Genomic DNA, 9374 nt, shown 5'->3' on the forward strand with positions numbered 1-9374 from the left:
CTAATGGTTCTGTTGTGACATCATCCATGTGGTTTCTTGTTTGTATCTTCTCCCTCTTTTCTTTTGTTAGGTTTGCCATTGGTTTGTCAGTTTTATTAATCTTTTCGAATAACCAGCTTCTTGTCATGTAGATTCTTTCTATAGTTTATCTGTTTTCTATCTTGTTTATTGCTTCTCTAACCTTTAGTATTTTCTTTTCTTCTGTTTACTGCAAGTTCACTTTTGCTAGTCTGTTTCTAGTTGTTGGAGATGTTATGTTAATGTGTTGATTTTGGTTCTTTCTTCTTTTTGGATGTGTGCCTTTATTGCAATTAGTTTTTCTGTCAGCACTGATTTTACCATGTCCCAAAGATTTTGGTATGTTGTGTTTTTGTTCTCATTTGTTTCTAGGAACTTTGTGAATTCACATATTATTTCTAATACTACCCAGTTGCTTTTAAGCAGGGTGCTATTTAATTTCCATGTATTTGACTTAATTTCCTTGATCTTCCTATTGTTGATTTCTAATTTTCTAGCATTATGGTCTGAGAAGATGGTTTGTAATATTTTGATGTTTGTAAATTTATGGAGGCTTGTTTTGTGGCCTAACACATGGTCTATTCTGAAGAATGTTCCATGTGCACTGGAAAAGAAAGTGTATAGTGCTGTTGTTGGATTGAATGCTCTGTACACATCTATGAGGTCAAGTTGGTTTATTGGGCTGTTTAGTTCCTCCATGTCTTTGTTGAGTTTCTTTCTGGTAATTCTATCCTTCTCTAAAAGTGGTGTATTAAAATCTCCCATTATTATTGTACAGTTGTCTGTTTCTTTCTTCAAATCTGTTAGAGTTTGCTGTATATATTTTGGCGCTCTTTCATTGGCAGCACAGATATTTACTATGGTTATGTGGTCTTGTTACATTAACCCTTTAATCATGAGATAATGCCCATAGTTGTCTATTATGCTGGGTTTTGTCTTAAAGTTTATTTTATTAGAGATTAGGATTGCCACTCTTGCTCATTTTTTATTGCAAGTAGCTTGGTATACTTTTTTTTTCAATCTTTAACTTTTAATTTGTTTTTGTCTTTGTGTGTAAGGTGTGTGTATCTCTTGTAGACAGCATATTGAAGGATCATCTTTTCTTATCCATTCTGCTACTCTCTGTCTCTTGACTAATGCATTGAATCTGTTGACAGTCAGTGTAGTTATTGACAGGTATGAATTAATTGCTGTCATTATATTTGTTTTTCTGTGATGCTGCTGGTTTCTTTTTTCTGCATGTGTTTTGTGCTGAGTTCATGTTTTTTGTGTTCTTTCTTGTCAGTTTCTTATGTTTTAATAGTTTTAATGTTTCTATGTTCTTCTTAGACTTTCATTTTCTTCCTAGATTGTGAAGTATTTATTTTCTTTGAGTTTACCATATAGTCTACTAACTTTTTCCTCCATTTGAAACAGTCTATTTTATCCTGCAATCTACCTGACCTCCTCATCACCTGGATCTCTGTTCCTATGTTTTTACCTTCTTTCACATTATAATTGTTTGGATCATAGACTGACCTCCAAGATCCTCTAAAGTCGTACTTACAATTTTGCTCTGTTCTAGACTCTTCCATCTGTCTACATGGTGCTGCCACATATGTCAATCTCTTGTTGTTGTCTGTTCTTATTGGTTATCAGTCCTACAAATGCCCATTAGGATATTTGGAAGCACTGGGTTGGCTTTGGCAAAATCCCTTAGCTTCAGCTTATCTGGGAAGGTTTTTATTACACTGTCATATTTGATTCACAGCTCTCCTGGGTACACAATTCTTGGTTGGCAGGTTTGTTTGTTTTTTCAGAGTTTTATATGTGTCTCCCCATTGCCTTCTTGCCTGCATGGTTTCTGCTGATAAACCAGTGCTTAATGTGATTTGCTTGCCTTTGTAAGTAACACTTCTTTTTTCCGTAGCTGCTTTCAGGATTCTTTCTTTGTCTTTGATTTTGGAGAGCTTGATTATGATACATTATGGTGATTTTCTTTTGGGGGCTATCCTTCTTGGAGTTTGTTGAATTCAGCTTCTTGAATGCTTATATTTTCACTTTTCAGGATGTTAGGAAAACTCTCTTTCATAAGCTCATCATCTATCTACTCTCTCCTCTGTGGACTTGTGTGACTTTTTCTGTTCTGGAATACCAACAGTTCTTAAGTTTTTCCTCTTCATGTTATCCCACATGAATCTTAGACTTCCTTCAGATGATTTTGTCTTTTTTTTTGGCTTGCTCTTCTATGTTAATGGTATTGTGACATTTGTCTTCCAATTTGCTGGTCCTGGCTGCTATCTTTCAGCTTTACTCCTTTGCCTTTGCAGTGTGTTGTCTATTTCTGACATTTTACTATTAATCATTTGGACCTCTTTTTACAGGTTTTGAATTGTTTCCAATGCTGTGTCTATCTTACTTGAGTATTCCTGTAATGCTTTCCTGACTTCTTCCTTATTTTTTCTCAATCCGTCTTGAGTATTTGAAGGCATCTCAATATTATTCTCTTGAATTCCTTCTCAGGCAGTTCCAAAGCCTGCTTTCCAGCCAATGTGAAGTCTAGGTCTACCTCCAGCTTGTTTGTCTCAGTTACTCTATCTTGTTTCTGGATATGTGTCGATATGGTCAGCTGTTTCTTGAGCAGCTTCAGTAATTAGATGTGATTTCAATAATTTGTTGTTGTTAAGTTCCATCAAGTCAATTCCAACCCATAACAACCCTGTACAGAGTTTCCAAGGAGCAGTTGGTGAACTTGAACCACCGACCTTGCAGTTCAAACGACTTTGCAGTCTGACGCATTAACCAACAGCACCACACCAGGACTCCATATTTCAATAATTAAATGAATATATACTGATGTATTATTATGCTTTCTGATTGCCTCAGGTAAATGTGATCAAGAGATGGGCTTTCCTTTTCACTTTTCTTATTACTCAACTCAGAGTAACTGTAGCAGGTGTTGGCTGTCTATCTGGTGTATAGCAGCTGTAATTGGCTCTTGTTAGATTGTGGGATTTTAAAGGGTGTGGCTATATAACTGCAATTGCTGTCTCTTGTTTGGTAATGTAGGATGAGGAAGAGCCCCCTGCAGGTAAAAGGGGGACCAAAAAAACAAAACAGCAATAGCAAAAACAAACAAACAAACAAACAAACAAATTGAGTACTACAGTATATAATCACATAAAAGAAAAGATAAAGAAAAAAAATTCTATAGCAAAATATGAAAATGACTTTAATGCCCTTTTCTTGGCATCTTGCCTTCAAGGCTGCCTGAGATATTTCAAGCTGTTACTGTTACGCTTTATGATGTCATTCAGGATTTAATTTTAAGCCTGTTTCCATTTTAATCTGTGTCTCTCCCACTCCACAACCCCCCGTCATGACATTTTCCTAGTGATAAATAGATCAGAGCCAGCTATAGCCATTTGGGGAGACTGTTTAATTTTAAGCAGTGTCTTCTCCCTTCTTAGTGGTTTTTGCTAAGCAGATCCACACACATGCATAGTAGAATCCTACAGGGGTTGAGGGGTGTCCACTCACTGAGGCACCCCCTCTAGTCTCCAGAGTGGAGGTGTATGGACAGAGAGAGAGAGACCAATGAACAGGGGGTGGAAAGAATGTCCACACCTTTATCTTGAAGGATTGGGAACACTCCTCTGATCCTTCAGCTGCTCTACCATGCCCCAGATAGCTGTTCTGGGAGCATCTGGGACCCATAGATCAGAAAGCACCACCTGTCTTGATTCTGCTACAAATTCTTTCAACAAACTGATGTGGCACTGGAGAAACTCATCCATCTACGCCAAGAAATTTGGAAGATAGCTACCTGACCAACAATTGGAAGAGATCCACATTTGTGCCCATTCCAAAGAAAGGTGACCTAATAGAATACAGAAATCATTAGACAATATCATTAATAGAAAATCTTACTGAAAATAGCTCAGAAATAGTTTCAATAGTACATTGACTTGGAATTGACTCTACAGCACATAACAACAACAATGTGATGTCTGGCACTGTGGTTGCCTTGGCAGGGCCAAACTAAATGGTTTCACAGGCCTTATATGACCTGCAGGCTGGACATTCCCCACCCCTGACTAGGCAATGACTTTTAATTATGTAGATAATGATAAACTATCATTGTCGGTTGGTTGCTGATGTGCCATGGAGTCGGTTCCAACTCATAGCAACCCTGCATAGGATTTCCAAGGCTGTAAATCTTTATGGGAGCAGAAAGCCTCATCTTTTTCCTGCAGAACAGCAGACAGTAAAAGAATAGATGCATCTGAATTATGGTGTTGGATAAGAATATTTAAAGTACCATGAAATGCCAAAACTAACGAATCTGTACTGGAAGGACAACCACAATAATCCTTAGAAGGCAAGACAGCAAGACTTCATCATGCATACATCAGAATATTATCAGGAGGAACCAGGCCTTGGAGAAGGACATAATACTTGGTAAAGTGGAAGGTCAGTGAACAAGAGGAAGACTCCAATTAGATGAATTGACAGCAGCAACCAGCTTCAATGTAACAATTGTGAGGATGGCATAGGACCGAGCAATGTTTTATTCTATTATGCATTAGATTGTTATGAGTCAGAACCGACCCAATGACACTGAACAACAACATATTGTGATTAATGGGAACATTCTCTTAAGAACTAAGATAATTCAATTAGAAATCACTATTTGAGATCATGCAGTACCATAATAGAGCTACTATTGCCTCTATCATTCTAATGGGACTTGTGGATTCACATATCGTATAAGATAAATTTGTTTCCATGCTGATCAAGCCAATGGGCACTTAGAAAAATTGAAATCACAGCTTGTGACAATATTCTTTGTTTTTAGGAGCAGTTTTCAGTGAAAATTTTGTTTTTCTCTTCCTTCTATTTCCTTCCCTGCCTTCTTTGTGTTTCTTGCCAAATCTAAACAAAGGTGATCTAATCAATGTCTAGAACCTGCAGTGAATTTTGAGAAAAGCAACAAACCTTATCTTTTCAGTCCCTGAGGTGGTCATTCTGGCAAATCTTGCATTTTTCAATCCTCAAAGGATTGAATACTTGATAATTCAATTGTACTCATAAAGGCAACTTGAAGACAATTAAGATGCAAGCAGATTCAACAAAACACTATGCTTATACATGATTTGTTCATTTATTTTTAAACCCATAAGTCCACGGAAAGTGAGATATTGTGTATTGTTTCATGACCAATAAGTGATAGACATATATCAAAAAGTCCTGAAATTCATATGATCCATCAATATCACCCCTGGGAATATGCCCAAAAGTCAGGAAAGCAGGAACTCAAACAGATAGTTGTATACTCTGTTCACTGCAGCATTATTCATTATAGCTACATGGTGGAAACAATACAAGTATTCATCAACACATGAATAGAAACACAAAATGTTTGTTGTTGTTGCTGTCATATACTGTCGAGTCAGTTCCGACTCACAGCAACCCTTAATAGGATTTCTGAGAAGCGACTGTCAAGTTTGCAATTCAGTTAGCAGTCCAGTGCTTATCCTATAGCACCACACCAGGACCCCATAAAATGAAAATATACATAAATGGAGTATTATTTTACCAAACAAGGAATAAAATTCTAATATATGCTATGCTATAGACGAACCTTGAAAATAGACACAAAAGGACGGATCCCATTTATAAGAATTATCTTGTTGTTGTTGTTGTTAAGTGCCATCAAGTCAGTTCTGACCCATAGTGACCCTGTATAGGGTTTCCAAGGAGCTGATGGTGAGCTTGAACTGCCAACCTTGCAGTTCAAATGGCTTTGCAGTCTGGCACATTAACCCACACAGCCACTAGAGTATACAAATTCATAGCTGTTGTTGTTAAGTGCCTTTGAGTCAGTTCTGACTCATAGTGACCCTGTGCCCTGTATAGGGTTTTGAGGACTGGCTGGTGTGTTTGAACTGCCAACTTTGGCAGATCACAATCCGGTGCTGATCCTACAGCACCATACCAGGATGCATAGAGATGGAAAGTGTATTAGTGGTAATCAGGGGTTGGGGGATGAGAGAAAAAAGTTTGAAAGCTTAATGGGTACAGAGTTTCTGCTAAAGGTGATAAAAAATTTTGAAGACAGACAGTGGTGATAGCTTCACAACACTGTGAGTGTGATCAATGCCACTGGATTGTACACTTGAAAATTGTTTAAAATGACAAGTTTCATGTTATCTATTTTACCACAATTTTTTAAAATTGTTGGGGGGGGGGACCCTAAACATTGGCACTGATTTGGAAACTCTCACTAAAGTCTATGCAGTCCATCTGCTGACTCAAAATGCATACTTTAATTTATTAGCTTAGCTGTAAGAGGAGTATTCAAAGTATATCATGTCAAAGGGTTGTTGGGATTTGTTTATACAGTAAACAGTCCCCATAGAAATTATTTCAACAAATAGATCAGCCTTTGAACATCATTATGAAGCTGCTCAATATTACCAAAAGAGTTTCATGTGTTCTCAAAGAAATATAATTGCACCTCATTCCTAACTTATGCAAAAGTAACAAAGAGCAAAATTAGTATAGAGGTAAAATGAAACTTATTCTTGATCAGTCTGCCATAGATATATATTACATTATAAACCAAAGTTTAGGTGATCCTTGCTAGTCTCTACTTGTTTATAAGACTGATTATGCTGCCAAAAACTCTTTCTCAGTGCCTAATTCCAGCCACCGCCTCTACCATTTGTCCTTGTTATGTCTTCATTGAAAGAAGAGGTTAACGGGTTATTCTTTTTCATACGTAACAGCATGATTATAGCCGCTTTTATTTTTAAAGGCAAATCCCTAGCTGTTGATTTATGATTTTATCCAGTGCGCTTCTATGTAAGAATGTAATTTTTAAAAAATAGTGTTAATAAACCCTTTTGAAACTTTCTAAAAACATGATTTAATTTAGCCAAGCACAACTTGCTGAGAAGGACATGCACAATGCACAAAACAATTTGAAGCCTTTCTGATGTTATGATATATATATATATATATATATCTGTATTATAAATAATATAAAGTCATTATCAAATTTTTTGTCTTGTTTGTTTCCAAAATAATAAAGAATTCTTGCAAATTTCTAACCTTAAAATGGAGTCTTGGTGTGGCGCTATAGGATAAGCACTGGACCTAAAGTTCTGTTTGAACCTTAAGGTGGTGGTTCAAATCCACTAGCCGCTCCTCAGAAATTCTACAGAGGGTCACTATGAGTCTAAACCAACTCAATGGCACTTAACAATGACAACAACAACCTTAATATGGGAGCACAGAGGCTCCATATGACAAACACTGGACTATGAATCAAAAAGTCTGAGGACCCAATCCGCCAGCCTCTCAGCAGAAGATAGATGAGGCTTTTTGCTCCAGAAAAGATTTTAAACCCCTCAGAAACCCTATACAGGATCACTATGAGCCTTGTGAGGCGCTTTAGGTTAAACATTGGACAGCAAACCACAAGGTTCAAACCCACCAGTTGCTCCTAGGAAACCCTGTATAGGGTCACTATAAGTCAGAATTGATTCAACAGCACTTAACAACAACAACCTTAATATACATGTTTTGCCACCTGTTACTCTTGTGAAAGGAATCCTGATGCTATGGTAAGTTAAGTGCTAGGCTGCTAACCTCAAGTTTCTCCATGCAAGAAAAAAATGAGGCTGATGCTCCCATAGAACCCTAAAGAGCAATTTTACTTTATCCTGTAAGGTTGCTGTAAAGAGCCCTGCTATTGTAATGTTGGAGTGCTTACATTAATGTCAGCAGTTCAAATCCACCAGCCACTCAATGGGAGAAAGATGAGGCTTGCTGTTTTCATAAAAGATTTACAGTCTCAGAAATCCTAAAGATCGTTATGAGTCGAATTGGCACACAGCAGTAACAGCATAGGATTTCTGAGACGGAATCAACTCAACCTAGACAGCAGTGGACATTTCTCTACTGAAAGCACTTAGTATACATAAGAATTGGATTTCTAGTGTGAGTTCTTGATCAAAGTAAATTAACTTTATAAAAACAACATCCTTAAAGAATTTTTAGTGGACTCCTAGGTTGTGTTAGTGAAACCTTTCTTCTCTTAAGGTTTGGAGTAAACTCCCTCTTCCTTAGTGTTTTTCCAGCCTGATCACATTGTTCAGGCTCAAATCAAGCCATAATCTTTTGCTCTCCTGTTCTTGGGTTCCATATCCAATCCAATAGCAAGACCATCTATGTCTTCAAAATTGACCCCAAATCTAAATACTTCTCAGCACATCTACCAACTTGATCCATACTGGTATCACCATCCTGACCCCCATCTGCACCCTAGACCATTGCATCCTAATGACTGCCCTACGTAAAGGTGGTTTTCTACAGTCTTTTCTTAAGTTAGCACTCAAACTCAGAGATCTTTGAAAAATGTCTGGCAGATCATGCCTTTTCCTCTGGTGAAGACTGACCAAGGACCTCATATCAATCTTAAAACAAAATCCAACTTCTTGACCATGGCTTCATAACCTGGCCCACCTTCCTCTCCAACCTCACTTCATACCACATGCCCATTTGCTCAAGCTCACATGCAGTGGATTTCTTACTATTCCCCATATACTCAGAGTTCATAGGTCTCAGGACAGTTACGCTTGCTCTTCTCTCTTTAGAACATCTCATTGTCACACCTCCACAGGGCCGGTCTCTGCATGATTATCACCTCCTTGAAGAGATCTTTCCTGAATACTCTGCCTATCCCTCCTCACTTATCTTGCTTACCTTTTCACATTATGTTTATTATGAGATGAAATTACATGCTTATTTTTCTGTTTTTTTCTCATCAGTTTCTCTAACTGGAATAGAAGTTTCAGAGCATATGTACTTTGTCTATTTTATTGCTGTAGCCTCAAGATCTCAAAGAGGATCTGTTACACAGTAAGCATTCAACATGCATTTGTTGATTAGACAGTAAATGTGAAGTATGTTTTAAGACATGGGACCTACTTTTAAAATCTCATCTATGTAGTCCAGGTGTCCTAGGCAAAAGAAAATAGATTTTCCTTATTATCTATAAAATATTTCTGTTCGAACTTGTGAGAGAAGAGAAATAATGATAGTATTCCTAAAAACTAACTAAAACTATAATGTGTAACAAAATAATGCATCACCATAAATTTTACCTAAGAAATGAATAACAAAATTTCTCAAGACTTAGGTTAATTTCCATTGTTCAAATAAGTCTTAGTCCTAAAATGATCCACTTTTAAAGTACTTGTTTAAAAAAAATCTCCTATTTTAGATTGTTGTTGTCGTCAGGTGCCATCAAGTCAGAACCGACTCATAGCGACCCCATGCACAGCAGAACAAAACAATGTCCGATCCTG

Source organism: Chrysochloris asiatica, unplaced genomic scaffold (genome assembly GCF_000296735.1).
Source record: "Chrysochloris asiatica unplaced genomic scaffold, ChrAsi1.0 scaffold00113, whole genome shotgun sequence".
In the NCBI taxonomy this organism is placed as follows: domain Eukaryota; kingdom Metazoa; phylum Chordata; class Mammalia; order Afrosoricida; family Chrysochloridae; genus Chrysochloris; species Chrysochloris asiatica.